Source organism: Gossypium hirsutum, chromosome A09, assembly GCF_007990345.1.
Source record: "Gossypium hirsutum isolate 1008001.06 chromosome A09, Gossypium_hirsutum_v2.1, whole genome shotgun sequence".
NCBI classification, from domain to species: domain Eukaryota; kingdom Viridiplantae; phylum Streptophyta; class Magnoliopsida; order Malvales; family Malvaceae; genus Gossypium; species Gossypium hirsutum.
In genome coordinates, this window is record NC_053432.1 from 48435950 (window position 1) to 48447901 (window position 11952).

Here is an 11952-nt window from a genome sequence, read left to right on the forward strand (position 1 = left end):
TAAAAACACTCCCGAGGTCACTAGAACCTAAAACCGTCAACCAACTCACAAATTTAATTTTAATTCACGATTAATCCAAAACCACGAAACCAACAACAGTTCAATTCACACGATCAACACTTACCCCAACACTCTGAACGTTTTCGACTACGATTTCGCAAGAGGAGAGCCCGATCTTCGCAATTCATTACTGCCAAAACCCAGAAATTAAACTAACAAAAATAAAAAAAATCATATTTAGAACGAAACAAACGAAAACCCTCTTTTAACTCGAGCAAAATCTTACTATCACTTACCACAATATATGAGAACAAAGAGCCGAAAGCACTGAAATCAATAGGAAGACGGAAATAGGAAAAACAAGAAAAGAGAATTTGACAGAAAAATAGAGAAACAGAAATTGACGTCAAATTTTGGAAGAGAGGAAAAAGTAATTTAAATTCAAAAAAAAGAAAAGAAAAAGGAGATATGCCAACATAATTCCTTAATTATCTCTCACTAACCCATTACTCACAACCTCCTCAGACTTCCCATTCAACCGAAACTCTATCAGTCACCTGAGCAAAAATTAACATCCATGCTAATGCAGGGATTCAAACATAAGACCTCCAATATACTAATTCCCTTATCACTTGAACCAACAAGCTCATTCCGATATGGATTTACAGACAATTTTATATAATCTCATTCCACAATGATAAGGTTTGAATTAAGAAAAATAGCAAAATTCACCAAATGTGGAACTTGAACCCAAGACCTCACATGTACACCCAGAACACTTAACCACTGAAGTAGATACACCTTTTTTTTATAGGTATACTAATGAAAAACTATCTCAAAAAAGACGAACCGAACCCATATTTTTTTTCTATTATATTATATGCAATATCAATTTATATTTATATGAAAATATGAAAAATAAAAAGAATTGTTGTGAATCGATTCCAAGTTGAAGAAAGAATCAAATAGAATAGTCATTAATCAAGTCATTCACTCCATAGTCTGATAAATCTTTTGAAAAACTGATTAATCGGACGAGAATAAAGATAGAGTCCCGTTCTACATGTCAATATCAATACCGACAACAATGAAATTTATAGTAAGAGGAAAATCCGTCGACTTTAAAAATCGTAAGGGTTCAAGTCCCTCTATTCCCAACCCCAAAAAGCCTGTTTGCTGTCTATTTATTTTATCCTACCCTTTTTGTTAGTGGTTCAAAGTTCCTTATGTTTCTCATTCATCCTATTCTTTGCCGTTTTACAAGCGTATCCTAGCATAGCAGAATTTTGTTCTCTTATCACAAGTCTTGTGATATAGTGTGATGTGATATATATATGATATACGTAGAAATCTCTTGAGCAATGAATACCTATTTGAATGATTCATAATATATATGATTACTCATATAAAAATTTACAAAGTCTTCCTTTTGAAGATCCAAGAAATTCCTGTTCGAGACTTTTAATTTAATACTTTTTCATTTTTTTGTTTTCATTTTTAATTGACATAGACCCAAGCCATCTAGTATTATGAGGATAATGCGTCGGTAATGGTCAGGATAGCTCAGTTGGTAGAGCAGAGGACTGAAAATCCTCGTGTCACCAATTCAAATCTGGTTCCTGGCTTTTATGACTTTTGAATTTTTTTTTCTTTGAGAAATCTAATTTGAGTAGTTGAATGAGTGAACGGAGAGATACACTCTGGTGTCATTTTTAGGTTGAAAAAAGGGCCAACCACCACCGGTGATGGAGGCAACAACTTGGGTTGAAAGAGGAAGAAGAAGAAGAAAAAGAAAAGACAAAAAAAATAATTACACAAACAAAAAAATTGGGGGAGAAAAGTCAAAAAGAATAGAAATAAGTTTTTTTTTCAGATTATGACATCATCATGACATCATTTATGCCACACGTCACAATCTTATTTTGCCACCTATCTTGAACTTAACGACGTTAGGCTGGGGTATCAATTTAGTTAACAAAAAAAAAAGCTTGGTACCAATTTGAGACAAAAAAAATCAAAAGTACCAATTTAGAAGAAGTAGGCAAGTTCGGGTACTAATTTTCTATTTACCCTTAATTATACAATTTATTCAATTTGATCAATGGTTGTATGATTAATGTCACCATTCATTTGATAATGCTAGTAATTAGAGGAATATACAATTGACTTTTAAAAATATTTATACACTACAATGTTATTACTTTCATACATAGAATCAGTCAATTGGATCAATGATTGTACATGTGGAGTGCGCCTCGCATTTCAGACGAAACAAAGTTGACGTCATGACGAGGAATAGCCATCGTCCCAACAACGCGACTACGGCATCTCGATAAGAAGTAACGCCATGTCCCAACGAGCCGATAGCGATATCATGATGTGGCGATGTGTTCCCCACTTAACCGGGTTTCTTCTTCCAATTAAACTTTGTTATATTTTCCCAGTCTAACTCTGATTATTCTAGGGATGTTTTAGTATTATTTGTACATGAAATTCAGCCTATGAATAGCCTATTAGCAACCCTAAACAGTTTAGAATAACAATAACAAAATAAGAGAGAGTTTGTGAGAAGTTCGAGGAATCTTTGTATTTCGGGTTTAGGGTTTATTTTTTTCTCCATATTGTACTCCCCTTTTTGATTTTTTTTGTTTTAGTGTAGTTTTCTTTGCCCATGGTTTTTTTATCCTTTTTAGACAGGTTTTTCAACGTAAATATTTGTGTTCAATTTTCTCGATTTTTGTTCGTGTTCATTGCATAATTTTGGGCTCGACCCAACAAACTGGTATCAAAGCTTGGTTCAGTTTCGAAATTCAACCTGTTTAGATATGGAAATGAGGTACGATACTGATAATTTTGATGGGATTACAAATTTCATCTTGTGACAAGTTTGGATGATGACAATTCTGGTTCAAAGTGATTTGAAAAAGGTCATTACAGGGAAAAAACTTGCAGATGCGAATCAGACAGAATGGGAGGAACTTGATGAGAAGGCATTGTCAACAATTCAGTTTTATCTCACAACAATGTATCCCAGGAGGTACTTTCGAGAAGATGACAGTAGTCCTATGGAGAAAATTAGAAGCCCTATATATGACGAAGTCCCTCGCAAATTGCTTGGTATTGAAACAATGATTATTCCACATGGAAAAATGTAAGTCTATTAAGTCTCATATCAATGAATTTGTAACTCTTCTAAATGACCTAAAGAATGTCGAGGCCAACATAAACGACAAAGATCGGGCTATGTTACTACTTTGTTTTTTACCCCCTTCATACAAAACTTTCTAGGAACCCTGATTTACGGTAGAGAGAGACTCTCGTTTGAGGATACGAAGGGAAATTTTTTGATTAAGGATAAACTTAACAATGAGTTATGCTCAAAATAACAAATCAGATGGGCAACTCTATATTTTGGTTGCCAAATGAAGGCAACAATCTAAGGATTCGGGTGAGAGAAGATCAAAGGCAATATCTAAGTCAAAGAACTATAACAAGGAATGTAGCTATTGCAAAAAGAAAGGTTACATTAAACAAAAATGTTATAAACTTTAGAATAAAATTAAGAGGGCCGCTGAAAACGACGAGAGAGGGAAGCAAAAAGCTGATGTAGCTGATGCTAGTGTGGCCAAGGACAGAAATGATGATTTATTGCTGGTATCAACGACTAAAAGGTCTATGTTTACATCCAAGTGGAACTTGAATTCAAGGTGTTCATATCATATATGTCCCAACATGGACTAGTTCTCAACATACAGTTCGATTGAAGGTGGATTTGTACTTATGAGAAATAACTCACTCTACAAAATAACTGGCATTGGTACCATTTAAATTAGTATGCATGATAGGATAATCAGAATGTTGCCAAATGTCAGACATGTGCCTGATTTAAAGAAGAATCTCGTCTCTTTGGGAATTCAAAACTCGAATGGTTGCAAGATCATCATTGAGTCAAACGACTGAAATGTATCTCGTAGAGCCCTTATTTTGATAAAAGGGCAGAAAGTTGACAACCTTTACATTCTTTAACAACTCGAAAAGCTTGTGTGTCACTTGTCCCTTGCTCTTACGTCTATTGGGCTTATAATTCATCATCCTACACACTCAATTACACAATTTAGAACTACTTAAGGCTTGTGTTGGCCTAATAGGTCGCAAATACTTACAAAAGGTGTAAAAACACTTATTTTTACTAATATTTTATACTGACTATTAGATATCGAAAATGCAATATTAAATATTAGAATGGCTAGAAAACAAGCTCCTTAAGTGCGGAAATAGATTGAAATAACTACTACATTTAACAACAGGTCAAGTGTCATATAAATACTCTTAAATTAATCAAATATTTGAAATTAAACATAAGTGATCCAAAGTTTTGATATATTTCATGATATGATATTGAATTCTAAACATGTATACTCAATGTTGTGTTTACATGGACTGATTCAATTGGATCAATGATTATATGATTAATTGTACAATTTATTCAATTGGATCAATGATTGTATAATTAATGTCACAATTTATTTGATTACGCTAGTAATTAGAGAAATATACAATTGATCAAAACTTTTAAAAATACTTTTACACTACAATGTTATTACCTTCATACATAGATTCATTCAATTCGATCAACGATTGTACAAGTATTGTCATAACTCATTCAAATAAATTAGAAATCAGAAAAATGTAAAAGTGACCATTACTCGTCAAATTACTTGTACACCACAATGTTAGTACATTTGTATATAGACCCAATTCAATTGGTTCAATTTCGTAATCATTCAATTACATTAGTGGTTAGAGGAATGCATAATTGATAAATACTCTTAAATTAATCAAATATTTGAAATTAATCATAGGTGGTCCATAGTTTTATTATATTTCACTATATGATATTCAATTTAAACATGTATACTAGATGTTAAGTTTACATGGACTAATTCAATTGGATAAATGATTGTACGATTAATATACAATTTACTCAATTGGATTATTGAATTTACAATTAATGTCACAATTCATTGGACTTTCCTAGTAATTAGAAGAATATACAATTGATAAATACTTTTAAAAAATACTTACACACTGTAATGTCATCACCTTCATATATAGATTCATTCAATTAGATCAATGAGTGTACAATTAATGTAATAACTCATTCAAATACATTAGAAATTAGAAAAATGTAAAAGTGATATTACTCTTCAAATTACTTGTACGCCACAATGTTAGTATATCCATATATAGACCCAATTCAATTGGTTCAATGTCATAATCATTCAATTACATTAGTAGTTATAGGAATGCATAATTGATAAATACTCTTAAATTAATCAAATATTTGAAATTAAACATAGGTGGTCCAAAGTTTTAATATATTTCACTACATGATATTGAATTTAAACATGTATACTAGATGTTAAGTTTATATGGACTAATTCATTTGGATAAATACTTGTACGACTAATTATACAATTTATTCTATTGGATCATTGGATGTACAATTAATGTCACAATTCATTGGAATTTCCTAGTAATTAGAGGAATATGCAATTGGTAAATACTTACACACTATAATGTCATCACCTTCATACATAGATTCGTTCAATTAGATCAATGAGTGTACAACTAATGTCATAACTCATGATCAGTTACGTTAGTATTAGAGAAATGTACAATTAATCAATACTCTTCAAATTACTTGTACACCACAATGTTAGTACATTTTATATATAGATCCGATTCAATTGGTTCAATGTCATAAGCATTCGATAGCGTTTGTAGTTAGAGGAATGCATAATTGATAAATACTCTTAAATTGATCAAATATTTAAAATTAAACATTGATAGTCCAAACTTTTTATATATTTCGATATATGTTATTGAATTTCAAACATGTATATTTAATTTTGTGTTTATATGAACCGATTGAATTGATCAATGGTTGTACGATACATTATACAATTTATTCAGTTAGATTATTGGTTATACAATTAATGCCATAGATTATTTGATTATGCTAATAATTAGAAGAATATACAATTCATTAATACTTTTAAAAATACATATACATTATAATTTTTTAAAGTCAACCCACGTAAGAAACGAAATATTCAAATAACACTCACTTTCATTAAATATAAATAAAATTAAAGACAATGATAACATTTAAAAAAGTTGAAAACCAATTAAGCATCATAATATAAATATATACATAATAGAACGAAAAGCTGAAGTTAAATAGATACAAAATTTATTTTATTGAAATAATTATCATTACTAATTTCATTAACAAAAAAAAAATCAAAATATTACAATTCTTTTAAACAATTGCGATTTTCTTGTTAATATACATAATCAAATGAAAAGTAAACATTTTTACTATTTTGTTATTATTTTCTCAATCCTAGTATTACTACTTTTATTGGCATTAATTACTAATGTTTTTATCTGCAGTAACTACTGATATTTCTTTTCATTAAAATTTATTCTAGGCATAATCATAAATTTTAACGTTTCATATTTACATTTTTCTGTTAATTTGACTTTGACTTTTTTTAGTTAAATTTGACCATTAGTCTTTAAAAAAAAAGAGAGAGAGAGAATCAAATAGCTTTTTCAATGGAAATTTTAACGTTGTTGGCATGACAACTCACATGGTAGTTTATGTAACACCTCCGACTCGGGTTAAGAGTTTCAACTAAGTAGAAGGCGTTGCATTTAATCATTGAAGTGATCCTATATAGTCATTCTTTTGCTTGGGTTGAATTGTATGAAAATCACTCTTCTATTCTTAAGAAAAACATTCATTAATTAAACTAACTTTATTTAGTATTTTGCAAACTAGTAGAAAACATTATTAAATAATAATAATTTTCAAAACTAATTAGCATGCAATTATTAGAGTATTAACTAAGTAACATGCTTAGAATTTAATAAACTAAATAAACCTAATCCTCAGTTATAAAAGCAAGAGATAATTAATAATTACAACCTTAAAAACGATTATAGAAAACTTTAATGGAATTTTAAAATAATAAAAAAGCTACTAGTTCGAGGTTCCTCCGATGCCATTCCAAGTCCTCGTTTCCGGCGTTACCTAAGATGTAAGGAAAAAAAAACAGAGTGAGCTTATGATAGCTCAGTGCAAGTCTAACTTTCAAACCATTATATATGCTAGTACAAACAATAAAACATTCAATTTATGACATAATAGCAAATTAAGCATAATAGAAGAAATATTCAGTAAACCCATGCATGTACAAATTATACTCATGATGCAATGCAATTATGATTTTAATTTCTAAATTCCCACCCACCCATCCTATCAGCCCTTGGGCATCGCTCAACACACCAAAACATGTATAAAAAATTAACCATCCTGGATTTCCCAATGAATATGGCCGTTCACTTGTCACCCATGACGATGACTTTTACTACAATAACTTACCATCCTGATTGCCCAATTTTGATGGCTTTTTAAACAATCATCTTGGTTTATCCAATTTTGATGACATTGTGACCTACTTCGTGCAGTAGTGTCTTTCGGTGTGGACTTAATTTGCCACTTTCTCCTACAAAACTCCTTTGTCCTTCATACCTAATTTCATGTAATTATGCAAATAGTTTCAACATGTCATGCCATTCATCAATCAACAATCGATTGTTTTGCTTTATCAAGCAAATTTACTTTTCAATATGGTGTATGAATTTTCATACTAACAATCATTGGCATGTGTTTATGCAATTAGTTCGTAACAGATTCACATATGCGAATAATTTATGCAATCTAAAAACAATTTCACATTTATAGCTTCTTCATGCAATTTAACATGGTTAGTTCAACTAACTCATACATAACAGGTTAGCACATAGGGTTCACACATACAGGGCTCGCATATAGGGTTTGCTTGTAAGGCTTGCACATATAGGGTTCGCATATAAGGTTCACACATAAGGTTCCATATAGTAATTCATATAGGTTCGCATAACTAATTCATATGGGTTTGCATGATAACCATCAAGGGTTTGCATATATTCACTAAGAGGGGTTCACCTAGCGTTCCTTAAGGGTTCGCATAACATTCCTTAAGGGCTTGCAAAATGTAGCGTTCGCATCATATATAGGGTTTACATAATATGTAAAGTTCGCATGATATATTGGGTTCACACACTTTATCATATAAGGTTCGCATCTTAAGTCCTATACTATAATACACGAGGGTTTGCTTATATATAAGCTACAGTTTGTCTATTCACTTAGTACAAGGTTCGCATGTATATCAATGTAGTAGGGGTTCGCACAATTACGTTACAGGTTCACCTAGTAATTACTAAGGGTTCACATACAATTCTTTAAAGGTTCACATGATATCTATGGTTCACATAGTACCTAGAGTTCACATGATATGTATAGCTAGCATAGTACCTTGAGTTCGCATGTTATGTATAGGGCGTGCATAATATCTAGGGTTTGCATGATATCTATAGCTCGCACAGTACCTAGAGTTTGCATGTTATATATAAGGATCGCATAGTATCTAGGGTTCACATGTTTTATATACTGAGGGATCGCATACTTAATCCTATGAGGATTCGATATGGGTTCGCTTATAGTTCACATACATAGGGGTTTGCCTATTTGGAGGGTTCGCATATAGGGGGTTCGCATACTACTTACTTACTTTCTAAAACTTCAATTAATCATACATAATGATTTAAGTTTAGATCCCACACCTGATTTTGTAGACACAAAAACCTTAATTTGGATGAGGAGATTGACGGTCTATTTAGGAGGAGAGGGATGACTTGAAACCCTTGAATTCTTTTGCTTGAAAATTGGTTTTGTAATGGTGGTAAAAATGAAGAATTTTTGGAGTTTTTCTTGAAAATTTACTGGATATATATTTTAGGGTTTGAAAAGAGTAGCTATTTATAGAACTCTTTTTCCATAATTGAAATAGGTTTTAGGAATTCATGTAGAATTAAGATTATTTTAAATTAAGGACTAGATTGAAAAAAACAATTTTTGGACTAGGATAGTTTGAAAATTTGACATTTTGTGGGGGTAAAAATAATAAAATAAAATATTTTGGTTGAATGCAAACAAAAGGTTTGGAACTTGGGACTTAAAGGTAAATTAAAACCTTACCACTAAACCAACAAGTTTATTCTTATTAAATTTTTAACAAAAATAATTTTTAAAGCATTCTAATTCTGACTAATTTACCTAAAAAGGCCCATTTCCAAGTATATTTATAAAAATGAGCCGATTTCTAAATTATTTACCGAAAAAGGCCGATTTTGGCAAAACGCATCCACGTAGGAACGTTTTAAGGGAAAATTTTCAGCAAACCACACCCCTGGGGAGCGTTTTTTCCATGTCAGCATAAAACGCGCTAACATGAACGCACTTTTGCCCGTTCGTGGATTAAATTTTTAAAAAAAAGTCATTTTAAATTTTTTTTATAAAAGTAGACCAATTTTTTTTTACAAATTTACGAGAATAAACCTTTATAAAGACTCAAAGTGGCAACACCATTTTTTATTTTATTTTAAGGTATCACTAATTAATATGGAAATAAAACTAACAAATCAAATCTTTATATCGACTCAAAGTCTCATTTCCCTTGTTTTCTTAAGCAATGTTGGATATGAGACATGTGTATATATAGACTCATGAATAGCTTTGCAGCTTGTTCCTAAATAATGTGGGATTCCTTCCTCTTTTAACTAACAACATAAAATGCTACACTATATTTTATAATTTTTTTACAAAACAATTTCTATTTGTTTATATTTTGTTAACATTTTCTCATATTATAAAATTATGTTGCATTTTAGAATTGTTAGCATATACTAAATGACTATTAAAAAAAGAGAGAATAAATTACACCTATGAAACTTGTACATGCAATAATCTTCTATTCAATTTTAAATGTCTGAAGTTAATATCCATGCAATTCTAATTTTAAAAATAATTTCCCATTATTTAAATTTAGAAGTTATACTTTTATTTTTTATTTATTTATTTTATTTATATTATGAATAATTAATAAATAAATAAATGGTGAGTATTTGGTACTCAAATAGTATTTTTTTGTAATTTTAAAAAATTGATATATCTTTTTTAAATATTTATTTATTTTTAGTATTTTACCATACTCATTAATTTTTTAATCCTAATTTTAATTTAATTTTCATCACCTAATGAATGTTGATAAATTTATTTTAGATGTATTTTGACTAGATAGTTAATCTATTTAAACTTAGTATATAATTATGTTGAAAAGTTTTTTTTATAGAAATATAGAATATACATAAAATATAATAATTATTTTTCATAATTTTATATCTAGATTAAATTACATTAGTAGTCACTTAACTATAATTTTTTGGCTATCGAATTATAAAAACTTACAAAATGATCACTCAATTATTAGTATTTTTTTAAATATTTATTTTTTAATATTTTACCATACTCATTTTATATTTTATAATTTTTTTTACTTATAGAGTTTAAAAGTTTTATTTATAATGTAACAAATGTTCACTTTTTGTAAAAAAATTTAAACTCTATAAGTAAATATATATATATAGTGTAGCCTTTAAACTTATGTTGTTAGTTAAAAGATGAAAGAATCTCACATTACTTAGGAACAAGCTGCAAACCTATTCATGAGTCTATACATGCACGTCTCATATCCCACATTGTTTATGAAAACAAAATGAATGAGACTTTAGGTCTATATAAAGATCTGCTTTGTTAGTTTTATTTCAATATTAATTGGTGACATCTTAAAATTAAAAAAAAAAAGTGGTAACCTTAGGGTATTTATAAAAGCTTATTCTCATAAATTTTAAAAAAATTAGCCTATTTTTATAATTTTTTATAAAAAAATTACCCTTTTTTTGAAAATTTTTGAGTGGGTGCTAAAATCTTTCTTGTGCAATCAACTCTCAAACTTTAAGTTTAGGTTTTTCTTTGGGTTTTAACGTTGACTCAAAATCATCATTTTGAAAATATTTTAAAATTTTCTTTTATTGAATCATGATTTTTAAAAATAAAGGTAAACTTTTTTAGTACATGATTGAATCTCAAACTTCAATTAAATATAAGGATTGATAACATATTTTGACTAAATATAAATATTAAACAAGGTAACTGATTAATTAAAATTTGCATTCGATTTAATGCTATATTTTTTAATACATGAATAAAATGTTAAAAGTTGAAATCTCATTAATTTTGAAATAATATAGAAAAAGAAATTTATCTTTTTTTTTTAGATTTTTTGAGTAAATTACAAAAAATATCATTAAATCAAAGTGTTATCATGTTACATTTTAGTCACTCGTCTTATCCATTAACTTTTATCACTCTTTAATGAAATGATGACGTGATATATTAACTCAAACTATTAATGACTAGTTTAACCTTTGAGTTATAATTGAGTATTAATTTTAGATTTTTTTAATGAATAGATTTTAAAAAATACCGTAAAATTCTTAAAATATATATGTGAAAATTCGTAACTTATTTTCTAAAATCATAAAAAATTAATATTTAAAAAATTTAAAGAAATTTTAAAAATTAATAAAATTTACATTTCATATAAAAAATTATTGCTTTGCATTATACAACAATCATAGCCTAAAACCCTCAATTTATTGAAATTTGCAAATCAAAGTAACAAAATCTAAATTAACGTCCAAACTCATGATCAAAAGCCACAATCACAATCAAATGGGCAAAACGGAGAACTTTGGGCATTAGTTTTATTAATATTCAATTCTTCCTTCTTCTTCTTTTACCGGTAAATATCTTTGTGGATTTAATTATTAATCATTTTAGAAGCAGGAAATAGCCCATAACCTCCAACTATTAAATAGGCGGATAATGTATTTTACCATATTCGAACCTACGTTCTCTTACACTAGTAAGAATGC

At 29.0% G+C, this 11952-nt stretch overlaps 1 non-coding gene across 1 annotated transcript; it reads left to right on the top strand.

The window, feature by feature from the left end:
* The first annotated feature begins 1552 nt into the window (after window positions 1-1552).
* Window positions 1553-1625, top strand: TRNAF-GAA (transfer RNA phenylalanine (anticodon GAA)). The gene has a single exon. It is a non-coding gene; the product is annotated as a tRNA-Phe (tRNA).
* Window positions 1626-11952: the final 10327 nt, after the last annotated feature.